At 42.0% G+C, this 14,376-nt stretch overlaps 1 non-coding gene across 1 annotated transcript; it reads right to left on the bottom strand.

Annotated features, from left to right (window-relative positions):
* Positions 1–10,056: 10,056 nt before the first annotated feature.
* On the bottom strand, positions 10,057–10,164 carry LOC143388657 (U6 spliceosomal RNA). The gene has a single exon (XR_013090031.1). It is a non-coding gene; the product is annotated as a U6 spliceosomal RNA (small nuclear RNA).
* Positions 10,165–14,376: the final 4,212 nt, after the last annotated feature.

The raw sequence follows: 14,376 nt of genomic DNA on the forward strand, positions 1-14,376 counted from the left end.
TGCCCCACCCCTACCCCCAACGCACACTCCAGCTGCCCAGAAAGCTCCAAAAGAATCTGACTTCCCAGCTCCCTTTGAAATCCTGCGGCCCCTGCTTCTCCCTCAGGCTGGGGTGTGCTGAGCACAGAGAAGCTTCGTGTGTCCCAGTCATCTATAGGCGGCAGCAGAGCCCAGATTCAGAGCTTTCTCCTTAGAGATGAAGAGTTTCACTGTTACCCTAGATCCACCAACAAGCGGCTACTCAGCCTTCCTTCACTGGGTTAGAGACTAAATGGTTTGATCTGGTCCTGGGGACCATCTGAGAGGGAGGAAAGCACAAGAGACCTGGCAAAAACAATACTCAGGGGCAAACGTTCTAGGAAACCCAGCTCGTGGGGGTTGAACCGAGCCTTGAGGGGGTATCAACAAGGATCTCTCCGCCCAAGAGAGTGCTAAGAAGAGCCTGGATTGGAAGGGACGGGAATCCTGGCCATTCAGAAGTGGGGCATGGCAGACAGGTTCAAGTCGAAAGGCCTCGGAAGCCAGAAGTCGCTGAAGCACTTGGGTCACGGCTTGAACAGCCAAACCTTCTTCCCAGGCCGGGAGCCCAGCCTCCTCAATGGCCATTTTCTAAGATGCTCAAGGGCACACTCACAGGCCGGCACCAGCTCCAGGAAAAGTGCCTTCTGCGTGCGGTCCCGCTGCTGTAGCTGCCGCACAATGTGGCGCTTATAGCCGGGTCTCCAGCCAGTGCCCTGGGCGTGGCGCTCGGTAGCAGGCGCTGCAGGGGCGGGGGCGGGGCCTCTCGGGGACTCCGGGACGTCGGGGTCGGGCGGTGGCGGGGAATCCCCGGCCGTACCAAGGGCTTGATTGGGACGGAGGAACTGAGCGCACTCCTCGGGGGAAGCTGCCGCAAGTCTGCGCCGCTGGTGCCCCACCAGAAAATTTTTGCCTCACAGGGTGCTCCTCTTGCTGTCAGGGGTAATAAGTTGGGACCAGAATCGAGGCCCCTGGGTCAGCTACCCCTTTGCCTGTTGGCGCGCTCCGGAGGCGGGGCCTCCAAGGCCAAGTCCAGCGTTCTTCCTTGACCCAAACGCGCCCGGACTGAATTCTAAAGTGAAGGATGCTTAGAGAACTAGAGTCTTTTTATTTTCTTCCGTCCGGAGGATGCTTTGGGCTGTAGGGATCCAGGCTGGTGTCACAGATGCCATAACTCATTGCAGGGGCAGACAAGTGTTCCTGGAAGGAACGCCGCCTCGCGACCAAGACTCTCCCTAGCTGGGTTACACCCGGTCTCTTGGGTGTACGCAGACACAGGGCACCCACAGCATGACAGAAGCACAGAGGAGGAAGAGACAGAAGGGAAGAAATCCTTCTTTCTGGAGATGATGGCTTTTGAGTTGGCCAGAGGAGAGAAAAAAAGATTCTCGGCCAGGGGCGGGGCGGGGGGGGGCAGTCCTCAGAAGTTTGACGACATAAAAATTCCCATGGGTTGAGGGCTGCTAGGTCAGGAGTCAGAACTGCCTATGGAAGGGAACAAGGTTTAGGGGCCCAGTTGGTCACAGACAGTTTAGGTCCCTAAGATTAAAGGGATGCAAGCTGGGCGCGGTGGCACAAGACTGTAATCCCAGTGATTCTGGAGGCTGAAGCAGGAGGATTCCAAGTTCAAGGCCAGTCTCAGCAATTTAGCAAGACCCTGTCTCTCTGGGGCTAGGGCTATATTTCAGTTGGTATAGTGCTTGCCTCACATGCATAAGACCCTGGGTTCAATCCTCTGCACCATAAAAAAAAAAAAAAAAAAGATCCTGTCTCAAACTTAGTGAGACCCTGACTCAAAAGGATTGGGGATGTTGCTCAGCACCCTGGGTTCAATCTACAGTACCAAAAACAAAATCAAAATAAATTAGTTAATTAAATTAAAAGGGGATGCAGCTGTTTTAATCTCGGAAACCCCCTTGATCCAAATAAACAAGAGGTTTGTTTGCCTGAGGTTTTATGGAGTAAATGGCTGAGCTGGCCAGTAGCCCAGTATCCTGAATCAGGGTCCACGAGTTAACTTGTTTGGGCAGCCTCTGGAGGAGTAGAGACATCTCTTGTGGGTACACTTGACAGTGTATCGTGGATTTCATGGAACGTGATAAAATTGTCTCTGGCCTATCCAGAGCTCTCAGAACACAGGCTTGGGTGAGGAATCAAAAGAGCGCTTCACTGGGCCAGCCTTACCCTGGGAAATACTGGGGAAGGCCCAGAAGGTGGTCCTCTCAGTGAAACAAAAAGAGAAATTAGGCAATGTCAGGTAGCTTTCTGGGCCTTGGAGGTGACAGGTCTGTTGAAATTCTAATGGGGATGGGTCACAGAACTTGGAAAGTAGTAAAGGCTAGTGATAAACCAGCACAGTGCTTTAAAATCACAATAAACTGGGCTCCTTGGGCCGTTGTGGCCTTTGCATATGCTGTGCCTGATCTTTGGAACAACTTCCTCTCAAGCTAGTACATCTCTTCACCTCCCCAGAGAAAACTATGCTGTGGTCTATGGAATTCCTCTTGGGATAAGGCCTGAGTCCCAGGTATCTGCATCCCTCCCACCAACCCAGGCCTGGCCTGAATATTTCACATGACTATTTCTGTTGCAGGTTGGTAGTAACAATCACCAAAAGGCATGCCCAGTCAAAGGACACAGTACCTGTGGAGGCCTAGGTCAGTTAGTGAAAGTGATCAATTTATTTTAGGATTAGTTAACTCTCAGATACTTAGAAAATGCACATTGGAGGGTGTATTAGCCCAGCTATGAAGTGCAACAAGCTGTTTTTATTGTTATTATTATTTTGGTACCAGGGATTGAACCCAGTGTACTTAACCACTGAGTCACATCTCCTTTTTAATTTTTTTTTTTTGAGTCAGGGCCTTGCTGAGTTGCTGAGGCTGGCCTCGAACTTGCAATTCTTCTACCTTGGTCTCCCAAATCACTGGGATTATAGGCAAGAGCCATCACATCTGGCTAGTTGTGTTATTTCTGAATATTATATAATAAAGAAGTGATTGGCTTCTACTGAAAATATTTTCCATCTTTAGAATATGACAGAATGTATTATAAAATTCACTTAAAATACAGAGCTGAGGTTGTGGCTCAGTGGTAGAGTGCTTGCCTAGCATGCTCAAAGCCCAGGGTTCAATCCCCACCATTGCAAAAAATAAAATTAAAAAAAAAATAGGGGCTGGGATTGTGGCTCAGTGGTAGAGTGCTCATCTAGCACATGCAAGGTGCTGGGTTTGAGCCTCAGCAGCACATAAAAATAAATAAAATAAAGGTATTGTATCCAATTACAACTAAAAAACTTTTTAAAAGATAAAAAAAAATACTAAATAAAATAGAAAGAAGGAAAGAAAATCTACAGAACAGGAGAAAATATTTGCAAATATAATTGGATAAGGGCTATTATCAGGAATACATAAAGAACTCCTAAAACTCAACACAGCAACACCCAATTAAAAAAAAAATGAGGAAAAGATCTGAATAGATATTTTTCCAAACAGCATAAGCAGATGGCCAGTGAGCACATGTTGACATTACTAGTCATTTGGGAGATGCAAATAAAATACAACAAGATGCCACCTTACACCTACTAGGATGGATACAATAAGGGAAAAAAGTGTTAGCAAGTATGTAGAGAAAAATGGAACTCTCATGCACTGCTGGTAGAAATGTATGGTAATACCTTTCTGTGGAAAACAGTTTGGAAGTTTCTCAGAAGGGTGAACATTCAAGAATCATATGATCTAGCAATTCCACTCCTAGGTATATATCCACAAGAATCAAAAGCAAGGATTTGAGCCAAGTATGGAATCCCACGCCTGTAATTCCACGCGATTCAGGAGGCTGAGCCAGGAGGATAACAAGTTTGAGACCAGACTCAACAATTAAGCAAGAGACCCTTTCTCAAATAAAAAGGACTGAGATAAAGAAGAATGAAATTTGCTGGTAAATGGATGGAAATGGAAAACATCATGCTAAATTAAATAGGCCAAACTCAGAAACTCAAAGGTCAAATGTTTTCTCTCATGAAGAAGCTAAAGTAAAATAAAGGAAATGAGGAGGAAAGGATTGGATATCATAAAGATAAAGGGAAGGTCAGCAGTGTATTAGATCAAAAAGGAGAGTGGAGGGATGGGAAAAGGGAGGCAATGCCGAATGAATTTTGTGCACATATAAATATACCACAGGGAACCTCACTTTTATGTAGAAGTAAAAAGAACCAATCAAACATAAATAAATAGATGAGCAAAAGGAAGTTTAGCAGAGTAGAGGAAGGGGAACAGGGAAGGGGAAGGAGGATGGGAGAAAAAAAAGGGGAGAGAAAAGGATGGGATGGTGAACTGAAATTGAATCCCATGCATGAGTTCATTGGGATGAACCCAATTACTATGTATAATTATAAAGTTCTGATTTAAAAATTAAAAAGAAAACTTTAAAACTATTTTAAAAATAAAAAGGGCTGAGCATGTGGCTCTCTGGTAAAGTGCCCCTGGGTTCCCTCCCCAGTAACAACAACAACAACAAAAAAAAGGTTAATAAACCTTAAATGAAAACAGCATAGTATTGGCACCAAAATAGACTGGTAGACCAATGGTACAGAATAGAGGACACAGAGACAAACCCACATAAATACAGTTATCTCATACTAGACAAAGGTGCCAAAAACATATTAGAGAAAGGATAACCTCTTCAACAAATGGTGCTGGGAAAACTGGAAATCCATAAGCAACAAAATGAAATTAAATCCCTATCTGTCACCATACACAAAACTCAACTCAAAGTGGATCAAGGACCTAGGAGTTAAACCAGAGACCCTACATCTAATAGAGGAAGAAGTAGGCCCTAATCTCTATCATGTGGGATTAGGCCCCAATTTCCTTAATAAGACTCCTATAGTGCAAGAAATAAAATCAAGAGACAATAATTGGGATGGATTCCAACTAAAAAGCTTCTTCTCAGCAAAAGAAACAATCAGTGAGGTGAATAGAGAGCCTACAGAATGGGAACAAATTTTTACCATACGCTCACTAGATAAAGCACTAATCTCTAGGTAATATAAAGAACTCAAAAACCTTAACACCAATAATAATAATAATAATAATAATAATAATAATAATAATAACCCAATCAGTAAATGGGCCAAGGACCTGAACAGACACTTCTCAGAAGATGATATACAATCAATCAACAAATATATGAAAAATGTTCAACATCTCTAGCAATTAGAGAAATGCAAATCAAAACTACTCTAAGATTTCATCTCACTCCAGTCAAAATGGCAGCTATTAAGAATACAGACAACAGGGCTGGGGTTGTGGCTCAGCAGTAGAGCGCTTGCCTCACATGCGTGAGGCCCTGGGTTCGATCCTCAGCACCACATATAAATAAATAAATAAAAAGAAAGGTATTGTGTCCGACTACAACTAAAAAATAAATATTAAAAAAAAAAGAATACAGGGCTGGGATTTTGGCTTAGCGGTAGAGTGCTCGTCTAGCACATGCGAGGCCCTGGGTTCCATCCTCAGCACCACATAAAAATAAAATAAAGATGTTGTGTCCACCAAAAACTGAAAAATAAGTATTTAAAAAAAAAAAAGATTTGGGGCTAGGGATGTTGCTCAAGTGGTAGCGCGCCAGGCGTGCGGCCCGGGTTCAATCCTCAGCACCACATACAAACAAAAAGATGTTATATCCGCTGAAAACTAAAAATAAATTTTAAAAAATTTAAAAAAAGGTATATTAAAAAAAGAAAAAGAATACAGACAACAATAAGTGTTGAAGAGGATGTGGGGGAAAAAGCACACTCATACATTGCTGGTGGGACTGCTAGTTGGTGCAACCATCTGGAAAGCAGTATGGTGATTCCTTGGAAAACTTTGAATGGAACCACCATTTGACCTAGCAGCACAATTCACAATAGCTAAACTATGGAACCAACCTAGATGCCCTTCAGTAGATGAATGGATAAAGAAACTGTGGTATATATACACAATGGAATATTACTCATCATTAAAAGAGAATAAAATCATGGCATTTGCGGTAAATGGATGGAGTTGGAGAATATTACGCTAATTGAGGTTAGCCAATCCCAAAGAACCAAAGGCCAAATGTTTTCTCTGATATATGGATGCTGATTCATAATGGGGGTGGGGTGGGGGATCAAGGGAGAAATGGAGGAACTTTAGATAGGGCAAACAGGAATTTGGGGAAGGGAGGAGGCATGGGGGTAGGAAAGATGGTGGAATGAGCTGGACATTATTACTCTAAGTACATGTATGAAGACACAAATTGTGTGACTCCTTTGTGAACAACCAGAGACATGAAAAATTGTTCTTTATATGTGTACTATGAATTTAAATGCATTCTGCTGTCATGTATAACAAATTATAATAAATAAATAAATTTAAAATTTTAAAAAAGTTAAAAATGACAATTTTACCACAATTTAAAAATCCTCACTCAGGGCCAGTATGATAACACATACCTATACTTCCAACTACTTGGGAGGCTCAGGCTATAGTATCATTGGAGACCAGCCTGGGCAAGAGAGCAAGAACCCATCTCAAGGAAAAAACAAAAACAAAAACAAAAACAAAACATCTCAGTGAGATAGTGCACATCCATAACCCCAGCAACTGAGGCTGAGGAGGCTAAGGCAGGAGGATCAAAAGTTTGAGGCCAGCCTGGGCAACTTAGGAAGACCCTGTCACAAAATAGAATATGAAAAGGGCTGGGAACTTAGCTCAGTGGGTTTAATCTTGAGTACCACAAAACAACAGCAAAAACAGCTCACTCAAAAACGAAATGCAGGCCAGGCACCATGGTACATGCCCATAACCCTAGAAGCTCAGGCGTCTGAGGCAGGAGGATCGCAAGTTCAAAGCCAGCCTCAGCAACAGTGAGACCCTGTCTCTAAATAAAATACAAAATAGCGCTGGGGATGTGGATCAGTGATCAAGTGCCCCTGAGTTCAATCCCCAGTCTCAAAAGAAAAGAAAACAAAGAAATGCACAATCAACTAAGTCAAAAAAGAGGCAATAGGGCTAGGGATGTGGCTCAACCAGTAGCGTGCTCGCCTGGCACGCGCGGGGCGCTGGGTTCGATCCTCAGCACCACATTAAAAAAAATAAAGGTATTGACAACTACAACTAAAAATAAATAAATTTTTTTTTTAAAAAAGGAGGCAATAGGTGTAGAGGACTAGAGTGCAACTCAGTGAATACTTGCAGCATGTGTGAGGCTCTGGGTTGGGTTCTGAGCACTACAAAAAAAGCAAGCAAGGACAAAAAAAAAATGGAGAGAAACTACTTGCAGCATACATATAAAAGTAATAAAATCCAGAACATATAAATAACCTTTGTAAATCAACTAAACAGAAACCCACTATAAAAATGAGCAGTGGAGCAGATACAATGGCATTAATCTGTACTCAACTATTTGGAAGCTGAGGAAGGAGGAATGCAAATTCAGGGCCACTTTGGGCAACTCAAAATAAAATTCAAAACAGACTAGGATGTAGTTCAGTGAGCCTTGATTTGTTCTCCAGAACTGGTGTGTGTGGGGGTGAGAAACAGTGATTTTTATCAGAAGAAAAACAAGTCATCCACAGAAAATAAAATTGCACATTAACTAGTAAAGTGTAGCTTAAAATTCAAATGAAAGGTTTTGGAAGCCTTGTATCAGCTATGGATTTTGGTTGAGCCCTTAAGACAGGGAAGCTGCTTTTCTGGGAACTCCTGGGTGAAATTCCCAGGATGGCGAAAGCCCAGATCATCCTCCAGGTTCAAACAAGGCAGTCAGTTGGGAGATGGGCGGAACCTGACAAGCAACAAAAAAACTGTTTTTCCCCCACATTCTTATCCTGTTTTTCCTGAAGAAGCTCCTTACTATCCCCCTTGGTCTGTACAGCTATAAATAAAGCAAGTGCAAGTTTTTCTCTTTGTTAGGATCAGACCCATCAGGGCTATTCACCTGTCTAGCCCTTGCTTTTTAATAGATAATTCTTGTCTTTGTCTTTAATTTCTCTTTTTTTTGTAATATTTATTTTTTAAGTTGTAGTTGGACACAGTACCTTTATTGCTGAAGATCAAACCCAGGGCCTCAAACATTCTAGGCGAATGCTCTACCAATGAGCCAATATCTAAGCCCCTAATCTCTTAATATTACTTTCATAGCTTTTATTTCCCAGCCAGCCCACACACCTGATAGTTACGCACTCCATCCTCATGCAGGATGTGGGCAGAAAAGTCATCTTTTATTCTTCAGATTGGCAAATGAAGAATTTTCTTTCTTTTTCTTTTCAATTTTTTTTTAGTTGCAGATGAACACAATACCTTATATTTTATTTATTTATTTATTTATTTATTTATTTATTTGGCACTGGGGATTGAATCCAGGGCCTTGTGCATGCAAGGCACTCTACCAACGAAGCTATCTCCTCAGCCACTATATATTTATTTTTGTGTGGTGCTGAGGAAGCACTCTACCAATGAGCTACAACCTGTTTTTCTTAAAATTAGTTGATGAAGGGGTGGGAAATGGAGTCCACCATTTGTAGCTGGTGGAGTATAACCTGGTTTATTTGCTCTCTTGGGAGGGCAATTTGGCCACATCTGATAAATACACACACCCTTGGATCCAGAAGTTGCAGTCTAGTGCTGGACAGGATGAATAGTTACTTTATCACAATACATCCATAAAAAGGAATCCAGGAGCTTGGGTTGTGGCTCAGCGGTAGAGCGCTTGACTACCACTGTGTGAGGCCCTGGTTCCTCAGCACCACATTAAAAAATAAATAAATAAATAAAACAAAAGAATTGTGCCCAATTATAACTAAAAAATAAATATTAAAAAAAATAAGGAAACCAGTACAATCCAAAGGAGCTAGATCTGGATGTCCCGACACTGGAAATATATGTCTGAGATACTTCATAATACTGCTTAAAACCCAGCAAGTTTATTTTTGCTTGATATTTATGTTATGTTTCTAAATGATAACATCAAAGGTTTAGACTGCTGTTTGCAAGTAGTTTTCACAAATAATACCTTTGGGATTGGGTTGGCTTTATTCTCAGTACATGAGAACACAAATAGCATTGTAGCTGCTTTTTTATTTTCCTAGCTTTGGCTTCTCAGTCTTAGTGCCATCTGAATATGTTCTATATGAAGTTTTATCAGACAAATTTAAATTTCTGTAAAAAAAATTGGTAACAATCTTGGGCAGGGGCTGTGACTCAGTGGTAGTACACTTGCCTGGCATGTATGAGGCACTGGGTTTGATTCTCAGCACTGCGTATAAATAAATAAGGGTCTATCAACAACTAAAATAACACTAAAAAAATTTTTGGTAACAATCTTAAGGCAAATGAACAGTTTTTATGTTGTTAACTAATTGCCCACCAAATATTATAACTAATTAATGTAGAATTAGAAATGAAATAGCTTAAAAGTATGAAATGGTTAAAAACATCTAGGGTTAAAAACATCTAGGGGTTGGGAAAAGTGAGTTCATCTCACAACACACCAAAGGACCCATGTGAGTGTTCCATCAAAGATAAAAGGAAAAGTTACTTTCCTTATTATTATTGTAGGTTTGAGAGAGGGGCATAAATTAGGTAAAGTTTTTTGTTTTTTTACAGTTTTATTTTCATTTCACCCAAAATAGGCACTCATATAAATTTACTTAGTAAAAATTTTCATACATGGGAGTCCAATAACTTGACCAAGTTTGAACTTGTGATATAAAATTCACTACCTAGTTCTTTTTTGTGTGTGGTGCTGGTGATTAAACCCAGGGACTTGCCTTTGCAAGGCAAGCACTCTACCAACTGAGCTCTATCCCCAGCCCACTACCTAGTTTTTAAAGAGAGAATGTTATAGAGAATGAATCCCATTTCTCCAGTTTCTTCCTCAAGGGTAGTTTCTATAAATGAAAAAGAACAGTTTGACATGATTTTCTGATGATAATTCTACCTAAGAACTTATGAGAATATTATTTCCCTAGATTAATACAGCAGCTTCTTTTTTTTCTTTTAATATGCACTGCTTCATATGTCATCCTTGTGCAGGGGCCATTGTCATTCTTGTGCAGGGGCCATGCTATCCTCTCTGTATCATTCCAATTTTTAATATATGTGCTGCTGAAGCAATCACAATATGGCAGTTTCTTGATTGAAGAATTATACTTGTTATTTTCCTGGTTGCCTTCTTAGAAACAAGTATACATTTTTAGTACAGCCAACTTTTATTTTTCCATTGCCCCTAAGTTTAAAAATATTTGCATTATAATAGTTCACATAGTTCTACAGTTTAATAGTTTTAGTCATTTTCTATCATAACCAAGGCAGACTCTTTTTTAAAAAGTCTTTCAGAATCCATTTAAGCTGTCATCATCATATACACAGTAAGAACAGCTGCATAGAACCATAAATCTATTTGTCAACCCTTGGAGCTTACTAATACATACATATAGCTAGATATGTGGAAACTCCAGGGAAGTGCTCCAAAGAGGCAGCCCTCCCAATTTTGAGGTGGAGCTGTCGTTCATGATGAAAATCAATCATTCCCTGTCCCTTGTTTATTGTGAGTTTGTGACTTATTCTGGAAGAGGCCACAACCTATGTCACGGCCCACATTGAGAGCAGGCTGTGTCCTGTCCTACCCATTCCCACTTTTGACATCATTTTGCCAAAGAACATACCCCTGGGGGTGATTTTGTGAAAAGTATAGCAGAAGTTTCTGTTCAAGGAGCATAGGCAATGGGATTGACAACTGAATTGGCTATAACAGGAGAATGGCCATGTTCATTACCCACTTGGGTTTATCCTTAGCCCAAAATGGCTGAAGAAGAGTGACACAGCTGATGGCACAGTCAGCACAGAGCAAAACTCCCACAGTCAAGGTCTGTGACTTGGTAGTGTTATCTCCGGATAGACAGTGGTCCTCTAGTGGCCCATCAGCTTGGTGTGCTGGCTGAAGCTGCATGCAGGCCACCATAAAGACCTTGATTTTGATCAGCAACATTATGAGCACTGGGGGCAGGACACAGCCAAAGAAATTAAAATATTGGGGCTGGGGTTGTGGCGCAGCGGTAGAGTACTTGCTTCGCACATGTGAGACCCTGGGTTCGATCCTCAGCAGCACATAAGAATAAATAAGTAAAATAAAGGTTAAAAAAAGAAATTGAAATATATTATATAATTAATGAGGACCACATTCTTAAAGAGCAGCAACTTTCATCTATGGTTTCATCTTGGGACTTTCTTTACTGTGGTACTGTCTTTACTGTTCCACTCTAGGAATGAAGTCAATCCAAAGCTAAAGGCAAAGACCCAGAGGACAGCAATAACCATCTTCCGCCTGCTCAGGACCTAGTGACTAAAATTATACACCCAAGTGGGACACAGATAGGTGCCTGTCAACAGCCACAGCCAGGAGACTGAAGGGGAAGCTCTGAGCATGAGCAACAAGCAGGTGAGGAAGACAGCTGCCAAAGTCAGTAAAGCTCAGGTTGATGGTGATAGCAAAGAGAATAACCTTGGCTAGAGAGGGACCAGGAAGTAGTTGGCAGGCACCTGCAGCCACTCAACATGCCCACTACTGTGCCCTCCAGCACAATGCCCACTATATACAGCCTGTCTACACGTCCAGCAGCATGACCCAGCACCTCCACCTGCCTTAGTCAACCACATCTGGACAGTAGGTGATAGACTCAAGCAAATCATAGCCATGTATAAAGGGGTCAACATCAGGTCTGGACTGCTAAGTGGATGCAAGGTACTGTTTCCTTGGAAACAATGAAGTTAATATGGGTAGATTTCTTTAGAATTTTATTTATTTATTTTGGCAGCCCTGGGGATAGAATCCCAGGGTACTCTAACCACTGAACTATAACCCCAGCCCTTTTTATTTTTATTTTGAGACCAGTCTCACCAAATTGCCCAGGTTGGCCTTGAACTTTGATCCTCCTGCTTCAGGCTCCCAAGTGTGTGGGATTACAGTTGTGGGACACCCAGACTCTTTAGAGTAGAACACATGTTCAGAAACCCCTTATCTCAATCTCTGCCCCTGGGTGTAAATTCTGTCCATTTAGTGAGTTAGATCCCCCAGGCAAGAGTTTCATTCTTGTTTAAACAATTCAAACAGCTGTTTCCAATAGCCTATAATTTTAGAAAACAAGGCTGCTCAGTTAAGTAAGGAAGAAGCAGTCACTTAAAGCAAAGGGTTGTTAAAACATTTTTATGGTTGTGGTATGTATTTAAGGCTAAACATGGTCAACAGGATGAAACGATGGTGCATCTATCAAGAGGGATACAGTCCCTCCAAGGTGAATCTGAATCCCTCAGATCACAAATAGCTGAAGCCAAAACAAACTGGAGACTCTTTCAAGTGAATGAGGAAGAACTGAAGCTGGCAATCAAAGAGGTTTTGAATGAAGGATCCCTACTTGTGCAAACGCAGAGACCAACAATACAAGGAGAAGCTGAAGCACAGAGGGAACAAGGAGGTGTCCAATATAAAGCAAAAATCATATTAGAGGACTCTAAAGTAGCTGGAGAACAAGTTCTAAGGGACACCGAAAATCACATGGAGTCTCTGAGTGAATGCTTGCTGAAGATGAAGGATAGATCTTCTCCAAGCCTGGGAGCCCAAAGGGATGGTGGTCACCTGGAACTGGGAAAGACGAGTGAACCCGAAATTGGTGCTCACTTGGAGGATGAGTCCAAAGGAGCTTTGAGGAACCTGGTTTATGGTGATAAGCTAAAGGCCTCCTTAGAAATCTTGGAAGGAGGAAGAAATCAAAAATGTACTTTCTCATCTGAAGTGGAGAAAACCACGGAAGACCTTACAGAACACCTTAAAAGTCTGCAGACTGAACAAGCATCCTTGCAGTCAGAAAATGCACAGCTACAAAGTGAGAATGAGACCCTACAGAAGAACTTGAAAGTCATGATGGAACGCTATCAAGAAAATACGATGAAACTGCACAGAAAATTAAGAGTGGAGGAAAACTACCGTGTGGAGCAAGAGGAGAAACTTTCCAAAGTCGAAGAAAAGATGAGCCATACAATAAAAGAGCTGGAGACCTACAGAAAGAGAGCCCAATATCTTGAGGAACAATTGCAGAGTACCATTCATTCCTGTCTGGGGAAGATTATTTCCTCTGAGAAAGAAGCACATGCTAGTGAGTTGGCAGCTCGGATTGCTGAAAGAAACCTCAGCTATTTCAGGAAACAAAATGCACGCAACAGACAAAAATTAACTGAGAAGGAGCTGAGATTTGAACTTGTAGGAAAAGATCCCTATGATGCACTGGATGTTTCCAACTCAGCAATGGGCAGAAAGCCTTCTCCAAATGGGCCCTCACCAATAGGTCACCCTTCATCTGAAAGGAGACCTCCTCATTTTGAAAAGAGTGGTCCACTCACACTCTCACCTTTCACTCCAGTGGGAGGAGGAAGAGGGTCAAGGGGCCCTGGAGAATCCTCTGGACCATGCGACTAGCAGTAAAGGAAGAGAATCTAGCTGTCATAAGTTCACCGATTTTCAGAGAGCACCTTCTCAGACTGGGCCCCTCTCTCCTCCAGGGGAACAGGCCAGCAGGCTGATGAACCCTCCGCCAGGCCAACCATATTCTTCTGATGCACGTCTTCCTCTACAATGGCAAGATATGTTTTACTCAAATTGTGGTAGAGCATCGGGACCAGCAGAAAACAGAATTCCTAATATGCCTCCATTGGACTCTGATGTGCCTGATTCACCTCTCCAGGCTGAAAACCAAGCAACTGGCTCTGGCTCTGTGTAGGCACCTTTCCCTCCAGTCAGAGGTTCCTTGTTTCCAGTTGACCCAAGGAGTCAGTTCCTGAGAAGAGGACCTTTTTTTTTCTCCACCTCTCCCAGGAAACTTGTCTGGGAACCTGGAGATTATTTTCCACCTGACCCGCAACCCACTAAATTTTCAATGTGATGTGTCTATGCAGGGAGGGGGTTTTCCTCACAATCTTCTCCCAACAGCTGGAATTCAGCCCTCTACACCCCCATTCTGAAAGTACAAGTGAGTTCCCTGAAGGGTTCCTTCCACCTGCAAATGAGCCTGTTACTCAACATCCACAACCAAACAAGAAACCTCATGCTGTTGCTCTCTCTTCAAATGTAATTTGACTTATCTCTCATTTTTAGTTTTTAAGTAACTGCTTTTACTTCAGTAATTGACTATACTTTGGCTCCCATTGAAGCTCAATGAAACAATAATTCTTAAGATAGTATTTTGTGAATAAAGATGGTTTACGTAGGAATCTTCTGAGTAAATTATTCCTATTTTATTTTATTCCAGAGGACAGCATTTAATCTGATGAAGCCACTCTT

This window comes from Callospermophilus lateralis, unplaced genomic scaffold (genome assembly GCF_048772815.1).
Source record: "Callospermophilus lateralis isolate mCalLat2 unplaced genomic scaffold, mCalLat2.hap1 Scaffold_148, whole genome shotgun sequence".
Lineage (NCBI taxonomy): Eukaryota > Metazoa > Chordata > Mammalia > Rodentia > Sciuridae > Callospermophilus > Callospermophilus lateralis.